This window comes from Petaurus breviceps, unplaced genomic scaffold, assembly GCF_028583685.1.
Source record: "Petaurus breviceps papuanus isolate PSGF00001 unplaced genomic scaffold, PetGlider_PUasm1.0 174, whole genome shotgun sequence".
In the NCBI taxonomy this organism is placed as follows: domain Eukaryota; kingdom Metazoa; phylum Chordata; class Mammalia; order Diprotodontia; family Petauridae; genus Petaurus; species Petaurus breviceps.
Window position 1 is genome coordinate 70,496,874 of NW_027185761.1, and position 9,684 is coordinate 70,506,557.

The 9,684-nt window shown below is 38.7% G+C and overlaps 1 pseudogene; it reads left to right on the plus strand.

Moving 5' to 3' along the window:
• Positions 1–5,320: 5,320 nt before the first annotated feature.
• On the plus strand, positions 5,321–6,176 carry LOC138158470 (actin-related protein 2/3 complex subunit 3 pseudogene; annotated as a pseudogene).
• Positions 6,177–9,684: the final 3,508 nt, after the last annotated feature.

Genomic DNA, 9,684 nt, shown 5'->3' on the forward strand with positions numbered 1-9,684 from the left:
GAAACTGAGCTCTAAAGTCCCTTCTAGCTTCAAATCTATGACCCTAAGCATAGGGTCCATAGGACCCTAAGCATTTTCCAAGCATGAAAAAATTAGAAAAGTGTCTATCCAATTTCTCAGACTCTGTGATATCCAGCTCTTTTTTTTCTTCTATACCACTGCATCATAAGATGGTAGTAGTTTGGCTTGGCTAGATTTGGTTGAGTTTGGTTTGCCTGGGTTGGGTTGGGTTGATTTTCTTTGGGTGGTTGAATGTGATTTGGTTGAGCTGAGTTGGATTTCAATGAATTTGGTTTGCTTTGGTTGGTTGAATTCCATTTGGTTGAGTTGAGCTTGTTTGGATTTGGTTTGGTTTGGTTTACATTTCTTTGGTTGGATTTAGCTTGGTTTGCTTTGGTTTAGCAGCAGTATTCTCCTGCCATTTAGTATTAAGTTAAGCTCCCAGATATTTTTTCAGGTGAATTGCTGCCAGCCTCCTTGAACTTGTATTTGGAAAAATCACTTTTTGAGTCTTATTGTAAGACTTTACATTGATTCCCTTGATAGTTTGTGCCCAGAATTCCAGCCTGTCAGGATGATTTTACATTTAGATTATTATCTATACCTTTAGATATAATTCCCAGCTCCTTCCCTCTGTATATTTGATAATCAACCTTTTTATATCTTCCAAGCCATTGACAAAAATGTTGAACAGGTCAGGGCCAAGCACAAAGTTCTGGAACACTACAGGGGAACCTGCCTCCAAGACACCAAGCTGTCTCAGTGACACAGAGTTTCTCTGTAGTAGAATAGATTTGCTCTATTCCATCCACAGCCTAAACTGAACCCCTTTGTGGTCAATAGCATATATCTGGGGGATATCTGTCCAGGGTTGGCAGCTAGATGGCACAATAGATTAAGCAATGGACCTGGAATCAGGAAGACCTCAATTCAAATCTAGCTTTGGATACTTAGCTCTGTGACCCTGGGTGAATCACTTAAACTCCATCTGCCTCAGTTTCCTTTACTATAAAGTGGAGATAATAATAGCACCTACCTCCCAGGGTTGTTGTGAGATCAAATGAAATATTATTTGTAAAGCACTTGGCAAATATTAAAAGGCTATAGAAATGCTAGGTATTGTAATTAGCTGTAAAACAGCATAAAGCTAAATTAGATAGAGCAATATAGTGGATTGGAACTGGAGTCAAGAGGACCTGGGTTCAAATCCCACTTCTGACACTTATTGGTTGTGTGTCCCTAGGCAAGTCACTTAAATTCCTTTGACTTGACTTCAATTATAGAAATGGAAATAACAATAGCATACACTTCATTGTTTTGGGGATTAAATAAATTAATATATGTAAAGCCCTTTGCAAAACTTAGATCACTTAACAAATAGAAATACCCTTTATTCCTTTCCCCCCAAACACCTTGGAATTAATGATAGCAATAGTACATTTCACTGAGGATACAATAATAACAGTGCATGGAACAGATATTGGGGGGTAGCAGGAAATAGCCCACTGACTTTTTTCTCTGATACACCCTCAAGCTCTTGCCTAGTTTAAGGACCACTCTCATTCTCAAACCCTATTCCAATATATACTTCTACTCCCAGCTCTGGGCTTCAGAGAATTTCCCAAAACATAATTAATATTAACTGTGCCTTATAGCTATGAAAAAGCTAGAAGATATCCTATTCAGCTGCAACATTTTCAGTCTTGTAGCTTATGTGCACATACCTTTACTTATTCTCTTCAGTAGTTTCTCTACTATAATGTTATTGATTACTAAATGCATCAATTCTCCCAGATCCTGAAGTATCGAATACCTATACAACAGATGGGAAACATAGAGGATTCCTCAAACTAATCTTCACAGCATTTCTGCTCTGTTTTTTCTTCCCTGTTTTTCTCTGGAGGACTCCCTCTCACTTCAGGAATAATAAACCAGTCCAACCTCAAAATCCTAATGTGTTTCATGGACTATGTGAACTAACTCAACTCCTTTTTTTTTTCATACTTACACCGCTAGGTCTTGACCCCTTTTTTCTCCTCTGAATATCAAGCCACCTGGCAGTCTGTATCACAGCATGAGTGGATTCCCTGATAATGTGTACTCAAAGAGCAGAACTTTCCAAGCATGAGAATAAACTCCACTCCGTACCTCTGATTTTCATATCTCTTCTTTATTCCTTCTCTCTTTCCCTTGAACAGTTCACATTAGAAATTCCCAGATGAGAGCTAGATTGTGGGAAGGGGAGCTGTAGTGCCTACCTGGGCAATTATACCAGATAGAACCAGCCTTGAATAGCAAGTTAGCTCCTGGAAAGGCACAAAGGCACAAGCCTAAAGAGGCTGCTCTTGAGGTCAGCCTCCACAATCTCAGACACAGGGTTGTAACATACACAAGATTTGTGTATCTGTATTGTACTTGTGTATCTATACACAAGACATGATTCCCCAAATCGAACCACAAGAGACTAGCAGAAGCCATTGGCTATTCCAGTCCATCTGTGGCCTGGAGTGCATTTCCTTTCCCACATTCTCCACTCTATTCAGAAATGTCTATAGCAATGGGACTTTTGCAGTTTCCCGTGGGATGGTATTCTTAAAATCAAAGGGAGAGGGATTTTTTTTCTTGGATATTAAGTCTCAATTTTTCCTTCTCCTTATTTCTTCCCCATTATTCTTTGGAATCCTCTCCCAGACTATATGTTGCCTCCTCAGTTCCCCAGCATTTACTAAAGCTCTTCCCCCATGCTGTACAACTTTGGCTTGCATATTCTCCAGCCTCGGAGATCAAGGAATCTCTAAGAAATACAATGACAAATAAAGGAGCTGCCATCTGGCAGGCATAAACATAAATGAGATGTGAGCCCCAAATCTCAATAAAGCCCAGATCACCATCAATCTGCTCTCTATGCCGCGTCCCATGACAACAGGAGAATTACTCGGCTGTGAGCGATGCTTTGCCAAAGGGACACTCTTCACATTGTGATTAATTTTCACAATCTAATGAGTTCTTCCCTCCTCACCCCCCCAAAAAAATGATTTTATGAAACACTAAATTTATTTTACAGTTTATGTCTTAAATTTCATTCTCTCCATTTGTTGTACTTTTTATTTTATTATACTGTGGCATGGAAATGTGTACCCTCCCTATGAGTTCTCATCCCAACAAGGTTTGAAAAGCTGTGAGCTCCTTATTTTTGGCAGTAGAAGAAAAGTGAGTTAAGGGAGGGATCCTGTCAATGGTATGCAGACTATTTCCAAACCAGTGACCTTCAGGATACAGCTCATAGAAAAATTAGACACTGACAATGAAAGAGATGGCCCTGCTACTCCACCTACCTTTCCTACATAACTAATCCTTCTTAAACATCCAAAATGGCTCCTTCCCTTTAGCCATGCCAGTGTCCTTCCCCCAACCATAAACAGCTAAATTTATATCTGGAGTGAGACTATAAAACTGAGTCTTCCTATCCTAAACATGACATGCTTGGAATACAGATGTATATTTTGTATATGTATCCCAGCTCTGCACTCCTGAGGCAAGTGTCTGCCTTGTCCTTCTTATGACTCTGTCCTTAACTGCACTTACAATAAACTTTGCTCATTTCCACAATTCATCCTTTTGATCATGCTATTAGCCCCTGCCCAGAAATCACAGACCATGGTATCTTAGACATGGAAGTAACTTCAGAGATCATTTAGTCCAACTCTCTCATTTTACAGATGAAGAGACTAAAGTTCAGAGAAGTTAAATGACAATCAACACTGCTGAGGTAATAGCAAAAGTAAATTCAATTAAAACAGATAAAGAGAAAAAATATGCTGAAAGGTACCATAGACAATGGATTTCTATTAATACTTAACATATATGCACATATAGACATAGCATCTATATACTTAAAGGAAAAGCTAAACAAGTTCTAGGAAGAAATAGACAGTAACTATAATAGTATAGGACCTCAATGGACACCTTTCAGACCTAGATAAAGTCACACAACTAGTCAGTGGTGAAACTGGTACTAGAATCATGTTCTTTTGATGCCTAGTTCAGGGTTTTTCTAATTTATGGCATCCAATTATACCAACCATTCGCTGGCCTCATTCCTTTTATCTATAGACTTCCAGGACACTTTTTACCTCTTCCATGATGCTCTAGTTCACAGTCTTGTTTTCTATCTCATCTGTTTGATTTTTAAATAATTAACCTATATATCACTCTTTGAGATTTACAAAGTACTTTTATATATGTTATCCAATTAGATCCTTTAAACAAACCTGTGGTGTGCTATTATTATACCCATTTCACAAAGAAACTGAAGCAGAAAGGTTAAGTGACCTGCCTGGGGTCATATAGCTAGTAAGCTTCTGGGGCAGGATTTGAATCCACGTCTTCCCGACTCCATCACCAACACTTTTGTCCTCTGCTCTACCCTGTTGCGTCTCTGCTACCATCTAAAAGCAGTCTTTCTATCTCCCGACCTCAGTTTCTTTGCCTCAACTTTAATGAACCCTCACTCCACTCCATGTCAGTTGCTAACTGGTGCAGACCCACCATCTCATCATCTCACCAGATCTCACCATCACCTGGAATTGCACTATTGGCTCTTGACTTCAGAAATTTCTCTGAGAACAAAGTCATTACTTTGCATATATTTTGGATTTCTTTTCTTTGTATGTGCTGTTTCTCCACAATAAAATGTAAGTGTCTTTCAGGTAAGGACATTTTTAAAGTTTCCCCTTGAATTCCTCGGTGCCTAGCACAGTGTCTGGCATATAAAAAGCACTTCATAAGTGTTTGTTGAATGATTAAAGGAACAACTTCCTGTCCTTCCACATCTTTTGTTTTCTTGCTTCTAGCAGCCTTTTTACTCACATTCATACCATTGGTCCTTAATGCTCCCAAATTATTGGTCCAGTTCTAGCTTCCTTTGCTCCTTGACCCAAGCTAGACTTGGATTATAGAATCAGTCACATCCATTATGTATCCACTACCACTTGAAAAGGATAATTCATCACTGACATAAATATGCCTTAATACCCTCTTCTTGATTAGAGAAATGCAAATTAAAACAACTCTGAGGTACCACCGCACACCTATCAGATTGGCTAATGTGACAAAAAAAGAAAAATGATAAATGTTAGAGGGGATGTGGGGAAACTGGGACACCGATACACCATTGGTGGAGTTGTGAACTGATCTAAACTTTCTGACAATTTGGAACTATGCCCAAAGGGCTACAAAACTGTGCATACCCTTTGATCCCTTGATACCACTACTACACCCATATCCCAAAGACATCAAAAAATGGGGTGGGGCCGCTTCCGGTTAGACCCCACCCGGCCGCCAGACCTTGGAAGTACCGTGGTCTCTGACAGGAACCACGACCTTCTGCTCACCCGAAGCCCAGACCCGGCTGCCAAGATGCCGGAGCACCACTCCTCTCTTATGGACCCCGACACCAAACTGATTGGAAACATGGCACTATTACCCAATAGGAGTCAATTTAAAGGACCAGCTCCAAGAGAAACAAAAGACACAGATATTGTGGATGAAGCTATCTATTATTTCAAGGCCAATGTCTTCTTCAAAAACTACAAAATTAAGAATGAAGTTGATAGGACATTGATCTACATAACTCTTTACATTTCTGAATGCTTAAAGAAACTCCAGAAGTGCAACTCAAAAAGCCAAGGAGAGAAAGAAATGTATGTGTTGGGAATCACTAATATTTCTGGAGATCCAGGATTCCCTCTTAATTCAACTTACGCCAAACCTGCAAATAAGCAAGAAGATGAAGTGATGAGGGCTTACTTACAGCAGCTGAGGCAAGAAACTGGGCTGAGGCTTTGTGAGAAGGTCTTTGATCCTCAGAGAGACAAACCCAGCAAGTGGTGGACTTGCTTTGTGAAGAGGCAGTTCATGAACAAGAGTCTTTCAGCCCAGACAGTGACCAGATCTTGTGCAGTCACCCCCCTCGCAGGAGCATTCAACATGTGGCAGCAAGATGTACACAGTTCTTGGCCTTTGTTTCATAAAATTTTATACCAAGGAAGAGGAGACATGTCCTTACTGGAAAAGCCCTTTATTAAGAATGTTGGGATTTAAGGATCACTGAGAATTTTTGCAATGTTAAGCTGGTGCTTAATGATAATAAAAAAGATTTCTTAACAAAAAAAAAATGGGGTAGGGAAAGGAGATAATTGTACAAGAATATTTATAGCAGCTTTTTTGTGGTTGATAAAAATTAGAAACTAAGAGGATGCCCATCAATTGGGTAATGGTTGAACAAGCTGTGGTATATGATTATGGTGGAATATTATTGTGCTGTAAGAAATGACAAGAAGGATGATTTCAGAAAAACCTGGAAAGACATGAACTGATGTAGAGTGAAGTGAGCAGTACAAGGAAAACATTGTACACAGTAACAGCAATATTGCACGATGAAGAACTGTGAATGACTTAGCTATGCTCAGCAATATAATGATCCAAGACAATCCAAAAGGACTCATGATGAAGTATGCTATCTGCTTCCAGAGAAAGAATTGATGCTGTCTGAATACAAACTGAAGTATGCTATTTTTCACTTTTTTTTGTTTGAGTCTTCTTATACAAAATTAATAATATGGAAATGTTTTACATAATGGCACGTGTATAACCTATATTAGATTAGTAACCATCTCACAAAGGAGTGTGGGGAGGGAGGGAGAGGTTTTGGAACTCAAAAATTTTTTAAATGTTAAAAATTGTTTTAAAATATAATTGGAGAAAAATAAACTAAAAATAAAATATAATTTTTAAAAAGAGAGAGTATCAGGCCCCAAACAAAAAAGAATACCTTTTTTCCCTTCCTCAAATTCATTGCTGACCAAGCAATCTTCCAATCTCTAGTTATATTTCCTGAATTACCCAGAGGAAGATCAACTGAACAAATAGTAGTCATGGTTCTTAGGCAAAATTATACTATATTACATCTATAGATTATTATATATAGCTATTATGTTATAGTATATGAAGCTATTATAGCTTCATAAATTAGAATTTTGGTTTGTAAACCTCTCTCTTACCAATTTGAAAATTTAAAATCAACCTCAAAGAAGCTGCATGATTCTTTTTTAATGTTCAATGAATTGGAGGGGGGGTGGAATTATTTTTTCAATGTGAAAAGCAGAGGACTAGATTCTGAATTCTAGTGATTATCCAAAGCGTAGCCACCTTCTAAGAAACAGGCTGAAGAATCCAATCAACTCTCCTTCCTTTACTACAAGACTGCCTGTGAGCAAAAGCTCAAATGAAATTTTAAAATGTCAAGTAAACATTCTGTTATTTTGTTCATATGACACCAGATATCTGAATTCTTGGAATGTTTAATGACATTTCTTCTCTATTGTCTTCCAGATTTTGTGAAGCGAGGACATGAAGTCCTAAGGAGAGCTATTTCTTTCAGCTCTGCCTATGTTCTGTCTAGCCTACATAGGGAAGCTCCAGAAAATAGTTACAGGATCTTGACACATACATGCAATCACAGCTTAAATATAATCAAGTGAAGAAGGGAGACCACTATCCACATGATTTTAATATATACGTACACATACATACTCACCTACTCATATACATACACACACACACACTATGGAGGTAGACTGGTCACACTGGCTAACCATAGAAGTGGCAGCATGGCCTGATGGATAGAGAGTTGGACTTTGGGTCAGACATCTGGGGGCTCAAATCCTGCCTCAGACACTAACTATAGAACCCTAGAAAATTCTTGAATCTCTTTATGTCTCAGTTTCTTCAATCTAAGGCAATTGGAAAGAGGTTCACATTGTAAAATGGGAGGGGGGGTGAACTTGGCCTTAAAAGGTCCTTTCCAGCTCTAGGATCCAGATCTATGTTCACATGAACTGGAATAGCACAGATGTTCCCAAATGTATTTGGCCTGCTCAACCCCCTTTTCAAAAATATATTATTCAGCATCCACCCTATCCCCCAGGAAATCTACTTCCTTTAACACTTTAACAGATTTTTTTTTTAATTTGTAACATTTCAAAAAATATAATTTTTTAGAGGGGAGAAGGAAAGGCAACTGGGGTTAAGTGACTTGCCCAAGGTCACACAGCTAGTTAAGTGTCAAGTGTCTGAGGCCGAATTTGAACTCAGGTCCTCCTGACTCCAGAACTGGTGCTCTATTCACTGTGCCACCTAGCTGCTCCAATATAATATTTTTAACTGACGCATCTCAAATTTAATAATTTTTGGTAAATTTATGGATTTTTTTCAGCATTGAAATTTTGATGATGCAATATTGTGTCGTGTAACCATATAACAAATTGTTACATGCACATATTCCTGCCCCTGGACTTTCCAACAATGAGCCACATGCTCACCTGCCAGCACTTGTTTATTAAAATCAGTCAGCAGACTTGAGCACTGAATAGTTATAACTTGCATTTTATATGTTTATTTGGAAAATAATGCAATCACTACTACTTTAACACTGTTATACAACATATGAAACATGTATAAACAATTTTTCAGAATGTTCTTGTCTTCTCTTTCCTTATGCTTCCATGCCCCCTTATTTTCATTCAATGCCCCCAAATTATACCCGAGGCTACTACTGGCCCCCTGGATCATTGCAGAATCCCTCAGGGGATGGTATCATAACTTTAAAGACCTATGCACTCTTAAGATATGAAAAGGGGGTGGCCAGGTAGCACAGCGAGTAACAGCACAGGCCCCAGTGTCGGGATGACCTGGGGATTGAATCCGGGCTCAGATACTTAGCACCACACCCAGAAATAGCTGGCCGTGTAACCTTAACCCCAATTGCTTTAAAAAAAGAAAGATATGAAAAGGGTGAGAATCAGGCCTCCAGGACAACAGATATACCCTCACTGGAGGTTCTGATGAAAGGAGGAGAGATACCCAAGAGGAAGAGGCAGGGAGAGGCTGTGCACTATGGTAAGGGCAACACTCCAACCCAAGTGAACTCCTGGATCAAAGTATCCAAGCTTCCTCAAGGTTTAGAGCAGGTTAATTTCAAATGGAATGCTTAGATAATTGATGTCAAGATATATTTTTGACCTAAATTAGGTAGAAAATGGCTTTGTCCCTCCATTTCATTTAGCATGTGTCCTGGCTCTTTCCAACTCTACCCTGGTGCTATTTTAAGCCAAATCACAAATTGTACTTTCAAAGAAAGAAGCCTCCCTCCTTTCTTGTTTGTTTAAACTATGCTGGTGTCTAGGGGATGTTTTTCATGAAACCTAAGTTTGGGAAGCTGCCAAAGAGCATTTTATGGTGTTCAATCATTTGATATACTTTACCCTTACCAATAAAAAATAAGGAGGAAATCAGATGTTATTGGATATGGAGCAGAAAATTAAAATGTGGCTGAACAATTTAAAAGTCTAACCCATTGAGCTCAGTTGTAGTGGAACAAAGAACAAAAAAAACGGTCCTTAATGAAATCTTTAATCAGACACCCAACAGAGCAAAGCCTGTTCTAAAAACCGATTGCAATGATATTTCCAAAGCTGGTGAATCCATTTACTTTGAAAGAAAAATTGTTATTGTTTTTCCCCACCACTAACCTTACCCTACACTGTCAAAAAGTCAAAAGACTTCTTACATTAAGGTCTTCACAACAAATGCTCAGGATATTTTAGGGTGTTTGGGATTCGTTGT